Source organism: Coregonus clupeaformis, chromosome 5 (genome assembly GCF_020615455.1).
Source record: "Coregonus clupeaformis isolate EN_2021a chromosome 5, ASM2061545v1, whole genome shotgun sequence".
Taxonomy (NCBI): Eukaryota; Metazoa; Chordata; class Actinopteri; order Salmoniformes; family Salmonidae; genus Coregonus; species Coregonus clupeaformis.
In genome coordinates this window covers 27,088,135-27,097,014 of record NC_059196.1, presented here as the reverse complement: position 1 = coordinate 27,097,014, position 8,880 = coordinate 27,088,135, and positions in this window count along the sequence as shown.

Sequence of the window (8,880 nt, the reverse complement as noted above, 5' to 3'; positions counted from 1 at the left end):
TGTGTATGATGTTAACTGTGTATTTTTTGTTGTTGTCATTTAGCAGACGCTCTTATCCAGAGCGACTTACAGTTAGTGAGTGCATACATTATTTTTAATATATTCTTTCATACCCCCCGTGGGAATCGAACCCACAACCCTGGCGTTGCAAACGCCATGCTCTACCAACTGAGCTACATCCCTGCCGGCCATTCCCTCCCCTACCCTGGATAACGCTGGGCCAATTGTGCGCCACCCCATGGTTCTCCCGGTCGCGGCCAGCTACGACAGAGCCTGGATTCGAACCAGGATCTCTAGTGGCACAGCTAGTGGCACAGCCTTAGACCACTGCGCCACTCAGGAGTTTATGGGTTTGATTATTTTCCAGATTGACTGGGTTTTGAAAAATAAGGTATTAAACTCAAAGGAAGTTTGTTTACCATGGATGAAATGTCAGGCACAAGAAGGAAGTATTTTGTTAGTTTGAATGTATGCTTAACAATAATTATGTAATGCTTGAACCCTTACATTTTTATAGAAGAAACTGTGTTTCTTAAGAGGGGTATGTGAGAGAGAACATGTGTATTAGCATTACTTTAAGGTTAATATAAATGATAGGTGTGTACAGTCCTGTTACTCTGGTTGTGTAAGTTGCTGTTTTAACATATCTCTGTACCTGGTCCACCACGGCTGTGCACATCTCGTGTTCTTACCCTCACCCTCTGTACTCTGAAACTTGCATGTTCGGATACAGGGTATCTCTGTTCCGAACGAAGTCTCTTCTTATCCTCTATTCTAAGAACAAACAGTTCTTAATACTTGCAAGAGAACACAGAGGACAGAATATTTGGCCACCTCATCCGGTAGATATCGGTTGGTTCGACACATTGAGAAAGTTGTGGTGGAACCAGCCATGACTAAGCATTTATAGGTCTACTATATAAGACCTCTGTTTATCTCTGTATGTCAGAGCTCTCGGTCCAACGCTCAAGAGTGTTGGGTCGGCCAGCCTCATTATTGCAGAGCACTCTATTCACTTGTGTGTGTGTGGTGACCTGCTCCCGTATTAATACATTTGGAATAAAGTAATATCCTGATTGGTGATTGACGACACACATTATCTACTCAGGGGGAAAGGCAGATAGTCTTAAACATATACAGGTAACTGCCAAAATAATGGAAACACTTGAGTAAATGAAAAGGAAAGGAGAGGGAAAGGGGGATACCTGGTCAGTTGGACAACTGAATGCATTCAACTGAAATATGTCTTCCGCATTTAACCCAACCCCTCTGAATCAGAGAGCGATACAATGTACAGAACCAGTCAAAAGTTTGGACAAACCTACTCATTCAAGGGTTTTTCTTTATTTTTTACTATTTTCTAAATTGTAGAATAATAGTGAAGACATCAAAACTATGAAATAACACATATGGAATCATGTAGCAACCCAAAAAGTGTTAAACAAATCAAAATATATTTTATATTTGAGTTTCTTCAAAGTAGCCACCCTTTGCCTTGATGACAGCTTTGCACTCTCTTGGCATTCTCTCAACCAGCTTCAAGTTTGAATACATTGACCATGCTGTCAATCCAGCATGATTTCTGCCGCGGTCAAAACAACTGGAAACTCGGAACTGGGAAATCTCAGACTTCAGTGAGTTCAAAACAACTGGGAACAAGGAAAAAAATGTGTTTTGAACGGTCATCCAACTCGGAATTCCAAGTCGGGAACTCAGGCCTCTTTCTAGAGCTCCGACCTGAAGATCACTGATGTCCTGTTTTCATGACTGTAGTATGATTTTTATTTTTATGTATGCACTCACTAACTGTAAGTCGCTCTGGATAAGAGCGTCTGCTAAATGACTAAAATGTAAAAATGTAATGATTCTACCTTGTTTTTTCCAAGTTCCCAGTTGTCTTGAAAGCACCATAAATCCAGAGAATGTCAGATTTAGATGACAAAGTTTGATGACAAAATGTGCCCACAAGAAGGACCACCGCGCCTCCTTCTTGTTCAAGTGAGCACAGCACAACAAGGTGAGTCCAAAAATGTATTGTATGCTGCTGCATAAATGATGTAATATGCCAGGGAGATATGTCTACTGTAGCTAAGAAAGTAATACTAAGTGTATGTTGTGTAGTAAGCTGTTAGTAGCCCATGTGCCTCACCCTAATCATTTGGTCTATTTTCCCCTCTTTATTTTGCCTACTGTTCTGACTTGGTAGTGCACATGTAGCCTATAGCCTGTTTTAGAGAAATGTAATTATCGAATATTGTAAGAGCTTTCATTGTCTGCTTATATGCCCCCTTTATTTATCCTACGGTTCTGACTTGGTGTACAGGGAGAATACTGTAAGAACGGCCCATGTTCTGAATTTGGTTGCTGTGCATTTCAAAAGTGCTGAACAAATAGTTATATTGACTACGTCCGTCCAAGCTTGCTCATTAATGTCATAATCGAAATTACGGATTGCCTCTTATCTGCTCGTCGTCCCCTTATGCCATAGTTTGTATGTCTCAATTGTCAGTAGAAACCACATTTGTTTAAGCAAGCCAAATCAGCTATGTTTTTTTAAAAGGCTGTAATTAGGCTGAATTAACTGTTTCGCTGCCAGACAAGGCTCTGCTGATAGCCAGGTGTAGCTGTGGTAAGGATTCACTCCATGGTGGTGAAAAGAAAGCTCTGCTGTTGGTACAGCTTTATGTAGGCCCTAACAGTTTGTGGGCACCATTTGTCACCGTTATAGTGCAATTAATTTGAGGCTGTGTTTACATCCTAGAAAGAAGTAGGCCATTGGCTGCCTTCATCACATTTTACATTATTATTATTATTATTTTTTTTTTTTTTTACAATTTAGCAGACACTCTTATCCAGAGCAATTTACAGTTATTGCATTCATCTGAATATAGATAGGTTGGACAACCACATATCACAGTCATATTAAGTTCATTATTCCTCAATAAAGTAGCTATGAGCAAAGTCAGCGCTAGTAAGGTGGAAAAAAGTCAAGTGCGAGTGTTAGTTCACGAGGGGGGGGGGTGGATTGCAGTGGGATTATTTGAGATAGATACTCTTTCAAGAGGTAGAGTTTCAGTTGTTTTCGGAACATGGGCATAGACTGCTGTCCTAGCTTCATATGGAAGCTGCTTCCACCATTGGGGTGCCAGGACAGAGAAGTGCTTGGACTGGGCTGAGCAGGAGGGCCAAGAGACCAGAGTTGGCAGAACGGAGTGCAGGGTTTGAGCATAGTCTGAAGTTAGGGAGAGGCAGTTCTTCTTGCTGCTCCGTAGGCAATACCATGGTCTTGTAGTGGAGGTGTATGTATGCGAGTTCTGATTGGTTCCAAGTTTAGCAGTTTGGCAAATTTGCCTGAGCAGAGTGTTGAAATATACATATTAGAAAATGTGCAAGAATTGAAGGTGCCAACACATAAGAATGTTTTACTGTCATATACAAAAGATCAGCTCCTCCCTCGACGGGGATCGACCAATTTCACGTTTTTCGGCTTTGGCACACCACTTATGCAACATGTTAGGATTGTCGCATCCTCTATTACCAAAGTTACACCATGTGGTTACAAAAGACTACAACAATATACAGACACTTACCAACCAACTAGGCCACAATGGTACTTTACAATTATAATGGCAAATAGCAATAACAGTATGTCATTTCTGGTATCGTATCATTACAAAACAGGACACATGATCCGCAATATAAAGCTCACAAGTTAATGCAAGTACTTCAGATATCACCACCACAACCAAAGGTTAAGCTGCTCGAAAATAAACAAAAATAATACATGCATACACGTGGCGAGCTAGTGAAGTTCATTCAAGAGTCTTATCGCAATAAAGGCAACTTTTGAACGGAAACAAATCATGACTGTTTTTATAGAATAGTTTTCAGCCCTTCATTGACTGTCTGTTGTTAGGGAGGTCTATTCAAGCAGCTGAAACGCGCTTGTTAATTATTATTTGCTTATTAGCTTCATATCAAACATCATTAATGTCTTTTCATTGTTGATAGCAGTACAGTATAGCAGTGTGTTGCCGTTGGTAGGGTCATCTAATTTTGCTATTCAAATCATATTATTCCATCAAGAATTGGTCAAGTAGAATTACTGCTTGGCTGGAAACAGTCCTTGCAGGGTAAGACTGCCCACTACTGCAATAGTGGTTGTATTTGGTCAGAGAGCAAAATAATTAACAGGCAAATAAGAATAAGCTCTCTTTTCAAAAGACCCTCATGGATGTTCAAGACTCAAGGAAATAGAAAAAAACCTCAATGGTAAAACAAACACCACAATGCCCAACAGCTTATACACCATATACTGTAGATACCACTATCAATCCATATATCTCCAATATAACCAACAATTCTTCAAAAGGGATATACAATATTATTCAAAGGGAAACTGTGTTCATTAACCAGATTTATAATTTTATTCATCCTTGATAATTAATCCACAACTTTTCTCGAGTACAAATAAATTAGAAATATATATATTAAAAAAACAACAACATAGAAATACATCTTCTTATAAAACCTTCAGCTCAATATTACCGATGGTCTGTAATATTATGATGGACACTAGGTAGAAGTTGCCCTTCTAGGCACTGATCCAGGATATGGGACAGGTGAACTGATATTGGATCTGTGCCTAAATGGGCAACTTCTACCTAGAGCAGGGATGGGCAACTCCAGTCTTCGGGGGCCGGAGTGGTGTCACACTTTTCCCCCCATCGCAAGCAAACACAGCTGATTAAACTAACTGCATTCTGAACTGAAGATCATGATTAGTTGATTACTGGAGTCAGGCGTGTTAGCTGGGGGAAAAGTGTGGCACCAATCAGGCTCCCTAGGACTGGAGTTGCCCATCCCTGCTCTATGTAGAAGTTGCACTTTTAGGCACAGATCCAGGATCAGTTCAGCTGTCCCATATCCTTCCTTAAAGAAGGATATGGGACAGGTGAATTGATCCTGGATTTGTTGCCCAGCCCTGACCTAGATTATGAATCTAAGGAGTGTTCTGCCTCCTTCAGGCCAACTCTGTAATGACACTTCAATGACCACCACCCCATGTCAGTCATCAGACGCCAGTCTAATGGCCTTTGGGGCTGGATGTCATTAGTGATGTCATTAGCTGGTGGGCATGGGAAGAGCTAGCTCTCTCGGTTGTCATGGTGACTGTGTGGACTTAGTATTGAGAGGTACACTCTTGACTTAATGAGCAAGCTCCAAATGGTCTAACATAGCAGCTGTTGCCTCTGTGTGTGTGTGTGTGTGTGAGAGGGAGAGAGAGAGATAGCGAGCAAACATAGCTGCTGTTTCTTATGGCAAGGTTGTTTTAGTTTAATTTCCACAAAATCCAACTCGACCTCGATCTGAAGTCAACCTTGTTATTTAGTTAGCAACCCGATCTACGAGTATGTGAAACAGTTTTGAGCAATACCAACACTGCCCTTTTTTAAAGTTTTTTTGTTGTGGATTTGTGTGTACTTTTTACCCCTTTTTCTCCCCAATTTCGTGATATCAAATTGGTAGTTACAGTCTTGTCCCATCGCTGCAACTCCCGTACGGAATCGGGAGAGGCGAAGGTTGAGAGCCATGCGTCCTCCGAAACACGACCTAGCCAAGCCGCACTGCTTCTTGACACACTGCTCGCTTAACCAGGAAGCCAGCCGCACCAATGTGTCGGAGGAAACACTGTACAACTGGCGACCTAAGTCAGAGTGCATACGCCCGGCCGCCACAAGGAGTCGCTAGAGCGCGATGGGACAAGGACATCACAGCCGGCCAAACCCTCCCCTAATCCGGGATGACGCTAGGCCAATTGTACACCGCCTCATGGGTCTCCCGGTCGCCACCGGCTGCGACACAGCCCGGGATCGAACCCGGATCTATAGTGACGCCTCTAGCACTCTACCACGCCACTTCTATACTCATTTGGATTATTTATTTTTCTTCTGGTTGAAACATCAAAGACTTCAACAACCGAACGACTAGTCCGACTAGTCAAGTACATCAACCTACATACAAAAAGGCAAATTTATTTTTACCAGTTTGCAATTTGCAACAAGACAGTTGAATCCTTACAAAATAGATAGCAAAGCACATGTTAGGAACAGATGCAGCTGCTACAGGCTTTCGAGGTAGCAGGTGTTTAGTTTATATAAGGCTTGGCCAATAAACGTCTTCGACTCTTAGTGCTAGTTTTACTCAACATGTTCAAGAAGACAGGTTTTGGATTCAATGATTCCCTATAGTATTTATATATTTTTTTCTTTCTCGGTGCTATGGGATTTGCACCTCAACCTGTAAATATTCAGACCCCTTTGACTTTTTCCACATTTTGTGAAGTTAAGTTCTAAAATGGATTCAATGTTTTTTCCCCCTCATCAATCTACAAACAATACCCCATAATGACAAAGCAAAAACAGGTTTTTAGAAATTTTTGCAAATGTATTAAAAATAAAAAAACTGAAATATCACATTTGCATAAGTATTCAGACCCTTTCCTCAGTACTTTGTTGAAGCACCTTTGGCAGCGACTACAGCCTCGAGTCTTCTAGGGTATGACGCTACAAGCTTGGCACATCTGTATTTGGGGAGTTTCTCCCATTCTTCTCTGCAGATCCTCTCAAGCTCTGTCAGGTTGGATGGGGAGCGTCGCTGCACAGCTATTTTCAGGTCTCTCCAGAGATGTTCAATCGGTTTCAAGTCCGGGCTCTGGCTGGGCCACTCAAGGACATTCAGAGACTTGTCCCGAAACCACTCCTGCGTTGTCAATTCAAATCAAATGTTATTAGTCACATACACGTGTTTAGCAGATGTTATTGCGGGTGTAGCGAAGTGCTTGTGCTTCTAGCTCCGACAGTGCAGTAATTTCTAACAAGTAATATCTAACAATTTCACAACATATACCCAATACACACATATCTAAGTAAGGAATGGAATTAAGAATATATACAAATATGTACGAGCAATGACAGAGCGGCATGGACTAAGATACAGTAGAATATTATAGAATACAGTTGTCTTGGCTGTGTGCTTAGGGCCGTTGTCCTGTTGGAAGGTGAACCTTCTCCCCAGTCTGAGGTCCTGAGCGCTCTGGAGCATGTTTTCATCAATGATCTCTCTGTACTTTTCTCCGTTCATATTTACCTTGATCCTGACTAGTCTCCCAGTCCCTGCTGCTGAAAACCACCCCCACAGCATGATGCTGCCACCACCATGCTTCAAGGTAGGGATGGTACCAGGTTTCCTCCAGACGTGACACTTAGCATTCAGGCCAGAGTTCAATCTTGGTTTCATCAGACCAGATAATCTTGCTTCTCATAGTCTGAGAGTCCTTTAGGGGCCTTTTGGCAAACTCCAAGCAGGCTGTCATGTGCCTTTTACTGAGGAGTGGCTTCAGTTTGGCCACTCTACCATAAAGGCCTGATTGGTAGAGTGCTGCAGAGATGGTTGTCCTTCTGGAAGGTTCTCCCATCTCCACAGAGGAACTCTGGAGCTCTGTCAGAGTGACCATCGGGTTCTTGGTCACCTCCCTGACCAAGGCCCTTCTCCCCCGATTGCGAAATTTGGCCGGGCGGCCAGCTCTAGGAATAGTCTTGGTGGTTCCAAACTTCTTCCATTTAAGAATGATGGAGGCCACTGTGTACTTGGGGACCTTCAATGCATCAGAAATGTTTTGGTACCCTTCCCCAGATTTGTGCTTCGACACAATCCTGTCTCAGAGCTCTACGGACAATTCCTTCGACCTCATGGCTTGGTTTTTGCTCTGACATGCACTGTCAACTGCAGGACCTTATATAGCCAGGTGTGCCTTACCAAATCATGTCCAATCAATTGAATTTACCACAGGTGGACTCCAACCAAAGTTGTACAAACATGTCAAGGATGATCAATGAAAACAGGATGCACTTGAGGTCAATTTCATGTCTCATAGCAAAGGGTCTTTCTGTTTTAAAAAACTAACAAAAATTGCAAAAGAAATCGAAAAACCTGTCTTCGCTTTGTCATTAAGGGATATTGTGTGTAGATTGATGAGGGAAAAATTATATTTAATACATTTTAGAATAAGGCTGTAATGTAACAAAATGTGGAAAAAGGGAAGGGGTCTGAATACTTTCCGAATGCACTGTGTATGTGTGTGTGTATATATATATATATATATATATATATATATATATATACATATATATACATATATATATATACATACACACACAGTCCCAGTCAAAAGTTTGGACACACCTACTCATTCAAGGGTTTTTCTTTATTTTTACTATTTTCTACATTGTAGAATAATAGTGAAGATATCACAACTATGAAATAACACATATGGAATCATGTAGTAACCAAAAAAGTGTTAAACAAATAAAAATATATTTTATATTTGAGATTCTTCAAAGTAGACACCTTTTGCCTTCATGACAGCTTTGCACACTCTTGGCAATCTCTCAACCAGCTTCATGAGGTAGTCACCTGGAATGCATTTCAATTAACAAGTGTGCCTTGTTAAAAGTTAATTTGTGGAATTTATTTCCTTCTTAATGCGTTTGAGCCAATCAGTTGTGTTGTGAAAAGGTAGGGGTGGAATACAGAAGATAGCCCTATTTGGTAAAAGACCAAGTCCATATCATGGCAAGAACAGCTCAAATAAGCAAAGAGAAATGACAGTCCATCATTACTTTAAGACATGAAGGTCAGTCAATACGGAACATTTCAAGAACTTTGAAAATTTCTTCAAGTGCAGTCGCAAAAACCATCAAGTGCTATGATGAAACTGGCTCTCATGAGGACTGCCACAGGAAAGGAAGACCCAGAGTTACCTCTGCAGCAGAGGATATGTTCCTTAGAGTTAACTGCACCTCAGATTGTAGCCCAAAT